Source organism: Manacus vitellinus, unplaced genomic scaffold (assembly GCF_001715985.3).
Source record: "Manacus vitellinus isolate BGI_N305 unplaced genomic scaffold, ASM171598v3 scaffold_6_pilon, whole genome shotgun sequence".
NCBI classification, from domain to species: domain Eukaryota; kingdom Metazoa; phylum Chordata; class Aves; order Passeriformes; family Pipridae; genus Manacus; species Manacus vitellinus.
In genome coordinates, this window is record NW_021940750.1 from 8,319,753 (window position 1) to 8,329,799 (window position 10,047).

The window sequence follows — 10,047 nt, forward strand, 5'->3', positions numbered from 1 at the left end:
CCATTTAGGATCTCGGAGGAGTACCCTTTACGGTTAGCACAACACAGAAGGTCCAGGCACTGTCCCTTCTCATCACCTAACTAGCCTGTGGGATAGAAAGCACTGGGAGAGGCAGTGAAGGATGAGTTTGTTTTCTGTTGCAGTATTGGCACTTCCTCTCAGCTCTAAATCTAGAAACACATGACAGTTCCTCTGTAAAAGAAAAAATAAACACTCATCCACCTAACTAGGAACAGAAATAGGGTGAGGCACTCCAAAACAAGCAATGGGGAATCACATGCAAAAAGGCAGATACCTCTTTCAAATTCTCAGTTTAGAAGGAGCAGACAAGATGAGACAGAAGTAGTACCCAGTCTGATGCAGCCTTTAATTCTCAAGATGGCTCACAGCTTGCATAGATTCTTTCTGAAAATTTTCTGAACAATTCCTTTGGATTGTTCCCACTCTGCAAATTTGTGGCAGAATATACATGCTGCTGACAATCCAGTTTAGTAGACTTATGATAGGAGAAGATTGAGTAGGACTACTGTTAACATCATTCCCTTTCACAGAGAAACCCACTCAGATGCTGACAAGCCCAGAGTTAAAAATATCAAATCTCAGACGTACCTTTGTGGGAGACCAACAGCTGTATGCTTTGGAAGATGCACCCAACCCAACTGCTCAAAGAGCTACAGGAGTTGCATGCCTGTTTTAGGAACTGTTTTGCCATCTCAATATTGCTCCTCCCAGCCCAGCACAGGAACGTCCACCAAGTTCAGTATCAAACAGGACTGAATGGATAAACGCAGCAACACAACTGTAATCAAGTGTAATATCCATGACAAAAATCAGAAACTGAAGAGTCCAATTCAACACTTAATTATTAGAGCAAAGATCTGCTGAAAGAGTGGTTTAGAGCCTTAAAGGGTCTTCTTACCTCCTAAATAATGATTCCGTTTCTCAACTTCAGCAGAAGCCTGACTAGTTTCTATCTTCACCTATTTCTTATTTGGACGAGCCCATATTGTACAAACTGAAGCAGTAATCATCTGCTTAACTCTGTCTGTGCAGAAGTACTACATGGCGAGGTAAGTTTAGATACTTTGCAACTAGGAAATACAAAGCTGCAGCAGGCTTGATAGGAAAAAAAGACACCACACTGAGTTTGTCCAGCAGCTTTATTGTTTCACTACTGAAGCAAACAAACCACTGAACTGAAAAAACAGCCATCAGGCAAGTATTTTGACAAATATACATCCACTGTATTAGTATAGGACAAGGTATCCTTAAAACAAAGTTCTTACCAAGCCTGTGACTTACTTCATTGAATAGTAAAGATATTAAACCTAGTGTATTTAAATCTTTCAATTCTTGGTACAAAGCCCTAGCAAAATAGGGGAGCACCACTTCAAAGAACACAATCTAAAGAGAAAATACAAGTTTTACTGCATTTTAGGCTAATTTTTTACTGTGTTGAAACTATTTAGGAGTTGTCCAACTTAAAACAACCTGAACAAATTACCAGAACACAGACTCTCCAATCCACAAGCACACTCAGATGAGACTCTTCAAAAGCCAGATGCATAACCTAATCTTTGTTCATTCACTACTATAGTCTAACTACAGCTTCCACTGCTCTTTTTAGTTGTTTCCAGACGTAATTACTCAATTTCCAGTTCAAACCACTTCATAACTAAGCATGCAAGAAAGCCATCTCTGAGACACCTTATCAGTAGGCTGCACAGCAATGCATACACCTCTAAATGACACAAACGGTCAATTAATTATATTGCTGGTCAGGCAGATTATTCAAGTGGAATTAAAGCATCTAATTAACTTTCACCAACAACATACTAAATGAACGTTATTAGAAGCCACAGTAAATGTAAAGATTAGATTTAAAGGCAGAGTCTTGCAAGCAGTTTTGATCTTGGAAACTCAAGGCATATGTCAGTTTTCCTTCTTGGTAGTAAGCAATTATAGACATCTAATTATGCAACCAAACACCTTTCAACCTTCTATAGCCACACAAACACGGAGCATCCTAGGTTTTTACTCCTCAAGAGAACGAGAAACAGTGTTAGAGAACACACAGGCAGCAGCATTCAAAGCTAAGCAATTCCTTTAGTAGATTAACCTAACTGTTAGGAGGTGCACCTGTAGCTAAATCGCATATACAGATCTGCAACTGCTCCAAGTTCCCAAGCATGTACAGTCTTCCGTGGCTCTTGCACAGTAAATAAAGTGGTGTGTATTTTACCTATATGGTTTGAAGTAAAATAGGTTTTACCACAGGGCTGATGCAGTTCTGCATTGTGCAATTCTGAAAGTCTGTCTTGGTTAGCTTTCCATTTTATCATCCAAGTATCTGACTCTTTGCTCAAAAACCCAGGCTCTTACAGAAGGGAATGCTGCAACTCTTCCACAGCTGGGTCCTCTCACAAAGGTTTATTCTCAGCCTAAAAAAGTGTAAGTACCAGATGCCACTTCTGGAATGCTTGGCATTCCATAATATTTAAATAATTCCAGTCAGGAAGTATTTCCTGGATGTTTTCCACTGTTTCTCCTCACAGTGTTAGAACATAGCTGCGTGCCCAGCACACACACTTCCCGTGGAGCAGCACAGCCAAGGCAGGTGCCCCAGGTAACAAGGCAGCCATTCCTGTGCAGCCAGAGCCACGAGAGGGCAGGATCCCACACAAGGGACAGGCCTTGCCCTCCATTTTATAGGGAACCCAGATTTTGGTACAAGCTTGCTCTATTCAAAGTCTTCTCTCCACAGGGATCACATCACCACTTGGATGCTCATGCCTAGAGCCTAATGAAAAGTATCCCATGCTTATCATAACTGCCTCGATGCAAGATTTTAGCCTTTAGCTTACATCAGCCAATTCACCAAATCAAGCTACAAATCACATCAACTCATAATTCCACCCTTGCACACCACTTCTTACATTATTCAACTTTTGCCATCTAATTTCAATTTTTTTGGTAATTTAGACAGCTGAAAGGATTTCTGAGCATTCTCTGTCCCATCCACAGACAGCAGTACTCTCTTCTTCCCTTCCAGGCTAAGTTCAACATTGCTACAAATTAATTCCAGGCCTACTTCCCTCGTTCCCATCAAGTACCTTGTTCACACTTGCAGACAATGTTTTAACATACTGTGCTTACAGACACTCATGGCAGATTTCCACTTTCATATGCTGCAAACCTAAACAAGAACTAAAGGCAACTGACAATCCTGCATTCAGATTTAACAAGCAACAGATGAATAGAGAAGCCCTGCACTCACCTGAATCATCTCACTGTTCTATTTCAAGCAAGTACTTAAATATTTGATAATGGAGAATAAAAAGTAGCTGTCAAGCACTTTGCACAGTTTGGCCATAGGACTTAATAGCAGAGAGAATTAGATTTTAAAATCCTAAATTAATAGCATGCCCTAGCTAGGCTAAATCTAGTTCATCACACTCACACTTGAGGGCACAGTTTCCTTGCCCTATTTGGACAAAGACCTTTCAGGGTATACGTAGGGTCAAAGCCATCCACCAAAACTTCTTGAAAATTCAGTTTCTAGTGAAGTGCAGGTAACTGTTCTGTGTTCTGAGGAGCCACATCATCCCCTCAAGTGCTGCTCCCCTTGAAACCAGCTTTGAAAGCAGCTTACCCAGGGCATTACACAGAAATGTCATAACCAGTGTGATACAATCATTTTATTCCAGAGGTCACATCTTGCAATTGGGCAGTTCAATAAGTGGAAGTACAACACAACCAGGTATGCCAGTTTAGAGCATCTGCGGGGCATCAGCCTCACTCCATGAAGTCCAGGCAATACTCTCATCAGATCACAGGTGTGTCTTCTACAGTTGTCAGCAAAGGTAGGCATCCTTGCAGAATTCAAAAGTACATGCAAACAATTTAGATCTACCCATCAACCACTATACTAGGTGTGCTGGGAATACTTACAAACAAGCAGCCAGAGAAAACTAATTATAATGCCAAGATTGGGACATACAAGTCATCCCAGATCTCTTCTGGAGAGATGTATAGTTTTCTTTTAGCAGATGAACTCTTGCAGATAGCACAGAAAAATCCAGTATTCAATTATACCTAAACTAGGTGTCTAGTAGATAGACAGCTCTGCCAGCACAGGACACCTGCAAAGTGTGCATGTGATAACAGTAGAGACATTTGCTTTCAACTAAAGTTAGCCCAGACTCCCTTAATTAGTCTGACATTGAACTGATCTTCCTCATTTCACATTAGCAAAGAAATAATCTAATATTGATTTGAGATATAGACCCTATTCAAGGTGGGGGGGAATAAAACCAAGTTCTATGCAAAACCTTAGCCTACTCTAAAAGGCTGAAGAAATAGTTTGTCTTACACTCCCTTGGAAGTAAAGTTATTTCTCATGCATGTTAACACTTGGCTGGAACATCATACCAGAAGACTGCAACTCTCAAATCTGGGACTAGGAGTCTCCTGTGATTTTAGTAGACATTAAGATTTGTTCCTGTTTTCAGCCATCAATGTACAGTGAGTACACACAAGCTCTGCTTTTGCTAAGGAGACAGTATGAAGAACTTTGCATTATGAACAGTACAAAAAAAAAAAAAAAAAAGGAGGGACTCCTGATAGTTCTGAACAGGGAGTAGGAAGCATAACTAAGTTAGTATAGCTCCCGAGTATATAGGAAAGCAGTGTTTTATCTTTAATTTGCAGCAGAGCCTCAGAGCTTTAACTCCTTTTTTCACAGGGGTTATAAAACAGGACAGCATTAAAGTTCATAAGTAGCACTTCCAGACCTTGTCTGGCACTCTTAAGCACAGCTCTAGGATTTACAGCACATTGTGTGCCTACACAATGTTCATAAGTCATGCCATTGCCTCTTGCTCAGAGCTAAATAACAGACACTATCACTGAACCAACATCTCTGATCCAGTGATATGTAAGCATATGGATGGTAGGATGAGTTAATAAACTAGTCTTTCACAACAGGGCTTCTGAAATAGAAGAAATGCACCTACTGTCACTAAGCTGAGTGTCCAGTCTCCAAAAGATGACAGTTGCAAGCAGCCATGGATTTTTTAACTACTGTGCTTTTAGAAGCTAATTCAAAATTTAACTTCACTTAATTCACTGGTATGTGGCAGAAGAGAAAGGGCTGAAGCACTTCCAAGTGTGTTAAGTTGCCTGATAACTAGAAGTGTTAAGTTAGCAGAAACAGAGCCCATTTTCATCATGATCCATCCCTACAGACAGGGCAGGCTGGCTATCAGGAACTGCAGTATCAAAATAAGAGCTCCTGTAGACTAAGAGCTGTTCAACTTCCACAATATGTCAGCACTTCAACCAGGAGGCTAGAGCTGTCTATACTGCCTTCAGTAGCTGTCCTTCATCCAGACTTGACCACCAACACAAGTGACTAAGTCCAGTTCCAGCCATACAACTGGCAGACAAAATTTGTCAGTCCAGCCACAGGAGTTGTCTGGCTGTGGCTCACAGTAGGCCAAACCAACACATCAACACATAGCCAGGGATCAGAAAACACGCTCAGACATGAGCCTGGAAACACAGACCACAGAATGGACGCAGCATAAGTGATTGTTTGTGGGCAGAAAAACTGACTGAAAACAGGAGGCTGTTATAGTTCACAAGGACCAAACTAAGCTCATCTGTTGCCCTTAAATGCCAACAATCTTAACTCAAGCAGTGATTCTTCTACAGCTAGGATAGACTTTTTTTTTTTTATAAAATTACTATGTTCTACTTAAAGCTTGTACTTTCCACAAAATCCTGCCAAAAGGAAGCAAGCAATGCAAGGAAAGTAATACAGTTTTATTACTGCTTTCAAGTGTAAGGTCAATAAGCGCCTGTGAATTGCTACAGAGGCATAGCCTTCATGAGGCTTTGAGAAACAATTTAGCAAAGACCTAAACCCTCAGATTAAAATGCTAGAGAAGTTGTCAGATTCTGGAAACTTAAAAAGATATATTTCTATCCTGTTTGGGGATAGTTTGTGACCAAAATTACTAGCCGCTTGCTGTCTAGCTAAAGACAGAATTTAAAAGACACCAGAGAAAATTTTAGCCTCAAGCAACAGTAAAAAAACCTTAAGACCTAAGAGAAGCCAAGTTTTGATCTTTGACATACAGCTCATTTTCAGCATGGTACATCCCTACAATCAGCACAGGCTAGCTATCAGGAACTGCAATATTATAATGAGAGCTCAGATACTGTAAAAATTGCTCAACTTCCACAATATGTCAGCATATAGAATATTTAAGTAGACAAATTCATTATTTGAGCAGTAGCTTTTCTCTGAAGCCAAACTTATTTTCACCAGGGTATGAAAGCCTGGGACCTTGTCCACACACAAGGATGCAGACCATCAGATCTGGATGTTATATAGGTGCTCCTATAAGTTTCCCGAGTCAAAGCTTGCCAGGAGATACAATAATTGACAGTCCTTTTTCAGAATTATTCAGTACCAAGACCAGTAATGGCTTATCATTAACTGTGTGCTCTCTTCCCCTTCCAAAGGGGGAAGAAGAAAGGCAGTCCCTAGGTTCGGGTGTGACAGCCCTGCAGTGTCATGTCAAAAATTTTAGAGGCTCCTCATGGAGCCAGAACCTACAGAAATTAATAGCCTCTAGATGCTTGAATGCATGTGGGATTTAGCACTCAACTCATTGCCAGAGAACCTGCATCAATATGCCATGATCTGAAGCACCAGAAGTGTGTAGAAGCTAGAATCGCCAAAGAACTTTCTCCTTCCTGACTATGGAAGTCGCTTACTCCCTGTAAATCACACATATGCCTGCAAAGCAGCTGTTTACAAACTGTACAGAACTGCAGTACTCCAAAAGTAAGGGTACTCATATGGAAAAAACAGAGTAGCACAATCAATACTGAAATCTGCATTCACATGGGAACAGAACTGGAAAGTACTCAGTCAATTTGAGGCTACATTGTAAAAAAATTAAAATCACAGAGCAGGATATATATTGCACTATATCTTCTCTGATATTGCTGAGGTGCACTGGCACCTTTCACAGCAAAGCCATACACAACCTCTGTAAGACATCCACACTGCCTTGAAAAGTACTGAAACGACTTCAAGGTACAATCAGTTTGACTGACGTGAACTTCATGTTGGTGGTACTTCCACAGAAGCATAGCAAAACCATTGTTGACTCTGCTGGGAGATTTACAACTCAAGCCATCATTGCAGAAGAAGCAATACTGACTAACAGTACAGAACCCGGTCTGACCACCTGTATTGTGCTTACATAGTAAGGAAACACGGTAGCAGCATGGTGCAAAGGCGGTCTCTGTGAGAAGTTAGGGGCTGCCCTGTGCTGGACACATGGTTCCACAGCACAGCAACTGCAGAGCAAAAACATGCCAAAATATACTTAGAAGTCAAAATGTCACATGATGTGGGTAGCAGGGCAGGACTTGAGAAGCCACAGTATGATCAAGATGAGTGAAAGAGGTGCTCCAGATACCAAAGTAGAGATTCCTCTGCAGCTCACAAAAGAGACCGTGGAGGAGCAGGTATTGCCCTGCAGCCCATGGAGGGGATGCCACAGCAGAGCTGTTGGACATTTCCTGATGGAAGCTGCAGCCCATGGAGAACCCATGATGGAACAGATATTTTCTGGAAGATTGCAGTCCATAAGAAAAACCCATGCTGGAGCAGGGGAAAAAGTGAGGAGGGGTCTGGCAGCTGGGCAAGGTCAACCAACCATACAAGCAAGGACAAAAGCAGTTTGCAAATTCTAGGCAGAAACCTCACACTCCAGTCAAGAACTGCCCTTGTTGCTTGGTCCTGTGGATAACTTAGTGCTAGTTTGCTTGTCATAAGTGAGACTTAAGAAATAGAGGGATGGCCTGAAATCTAGAAAGGAAGCTTTCCCTGGCGTAAGGGAATAAACCAGCAAATAAACCAACCAAGAGAGGGAATAGGGAATTAAGTGAATGCAAGTGATAAATTACAATTCTGTTTAATTTTGTCATATTGTCTGACACCAAATCAGTTTCTGAGCTCTCCTGTCTTTCCAGAACTGTTGGCCTTCTGGACTGATAAAGAAACATCTGCTTTTTTTAATTCCCTTTTCTAGCCTAAGAGCTTATATTGCAATTACCAAAGTGGAATACAAGCTTCAACTGAGACAGACACTTCCCCAATATTCATTCAGCCCTCCACAACTGCCTCTTTAATAGCTTGTAGTGTCTGTTGAATCACCACCATTTGAGCTTTAAAGTGGAATGGCTTTATAATCTTACTCTATTTCCAAAAAAACTTTCCCCAAAGGGGAATCACACTTAAAGGGAAGCTTCCTACAAAGTCAAGCTCACTGTCTGAAAGCAGTAGGTCCAACTAAAACTGTTCAAGCTGAGCAGCCTGCATACAGCACTAGATATAACATAGATGTTGCCCTATAATATATCTAGAGAGATTCCCAAGAGCCAGCTGTACATTCTAATAACCACCAACTGAGAACAAGATGACACTGGGTACCACCAGCTTCCTCCCCAAAAAATACCTAAGATAGAGGCATGTCTCTCCCTAAAGTAAGGGGAAACTTTCGGTGCTTTCCCTTCACTTCAGGGATCTGAAGTTTTTAGCCAAGTGCTCAAGATCAATAAGAAACCAGGACAGCAGCTTGACAGGAGTTTCAATTCAAAAGATATTGCAGCAGCTGCTTTATCAGGGAAAAAAAAAAAAAGGCAGAGCTAGGGAAAGTAGAAGAAAGTACTCCCTGCTCTCTGGGTAAGAAATGCTTCCTCAAACTTTGGCCCTTGCCGATTTTAAGAGGTTTCCTCTACTCAAAGCCATCAAATCCTGATTTCAATTTAGTATAGGGCATTAACTAAAATAGCTTCATCAGTGTCAGCATTTATAAATGCTGTCTTCAGTTAGTATCTTGTTGAATCCAGTAGTGACTTCATTGAGATGCTTTGTGTAAACAAAAGGTGTCAATCACCTCACAACAAAACAGATGCCAAGAGAATCTTGTATTTTTACATCAGCATCTGTTAGTGAAACAAAAGCCACTAGCAAGTCCCAGTAAAGCAGTTTTAGGTAAGTATTGTTCTACCCATCTGAACACTGGCATGAGATTTAACAAGATTATGTCTTCTCATTTGATCCTAATTGGTTGCCTTAGGAAATGCATGGATATGCATGAACAGTCTACCATACACTGAAGAATTGACAACCTTGGCTTAGGTTGTTTGTGGTAATCCCTAGGTTTGCTTTCTAATAAATACTAACCAGAGACAAGCCAAAGATAACACCCTGTTTTGTCCTCTTAATCAGAGGTGACCTCATCATGTCTATCATCAGCCTTCTGGCACTTCCTGAATACAAGTGCCTGTATTCTCCACAGTTTCATGCAAGGTGAAGACAAGGAAAGAGAAGTGAAAGTAATCTTTAGCTTTTGCTCTGACATGCTGCACTTAATCATCGTCCTGAAAGGCTGGTTATATTTCCACACATGTTTACCAATGCTGAACAAACTGAAGCAAAATATGTCAGACGGAATATATATGTGCAGTTTTACTTTATTCACTTGCCCTGATGATTTCCAAAGAAAAGCATGAATTACTGAAACTGGACACACCTTTACCAGGAGGAAGGCTTCATGCAGGGTTCAGCAAAAACTACCAAGTTCAGAACTGTTCTCCCACTCCCGTTGTCCTGTCTGAACAAAGGCACACCCAGAGAGTATATATCTTGGAGGGAATGAAGCAGATTTTGACAGGAGTCTAGAGATAAAGAAAAAGCTAGTCAGAAGCTTTTAATTTATAGCTATTCTGAAGGTGGCACTATTAGTGGGCAGGTTAACTTGAAAGTAGTTACAGTAGAGGCTTCCCACTTAAGGTCAGATGTGGAAATTTTCTTAAGAAAAGCAACAACGAGCTAAAACACAGCATGGGTTTACCCAAGAAGGTGTCAAGTTTAACAGGAAGAACAGTTACTGTGATGAGATACCTACCTTTTTTAAACATGGTGGGGGGGAAAGATGCATTTGTAACTCAATATTCTTT

General features: G+C 40.9%; 1 protein-coding gene across 1 annotated transcript in view; it reads right to left on the reverse strand.

The window, feature by feature from the left end:
• The window catches only part of SMOC1 (SPARC related modular calcium binding 1), a 117,244-nt gene extending 107,576 nt beyond the window's left edge, over positions 1–9,668 (reverse strand). Inside the window, exon 1 of the mRNA XM_029964069.1 lies at positions 9,621–9,668. The gene's annotated coding sequence lies outside the window, so the exon portion shown is untranslated. The remainder of the gene's footprint in view (positions 1–9,620) is intronic.
• Between the last annotated feature and the right edge of the window lie 379 nt (positions 9,669–10,047).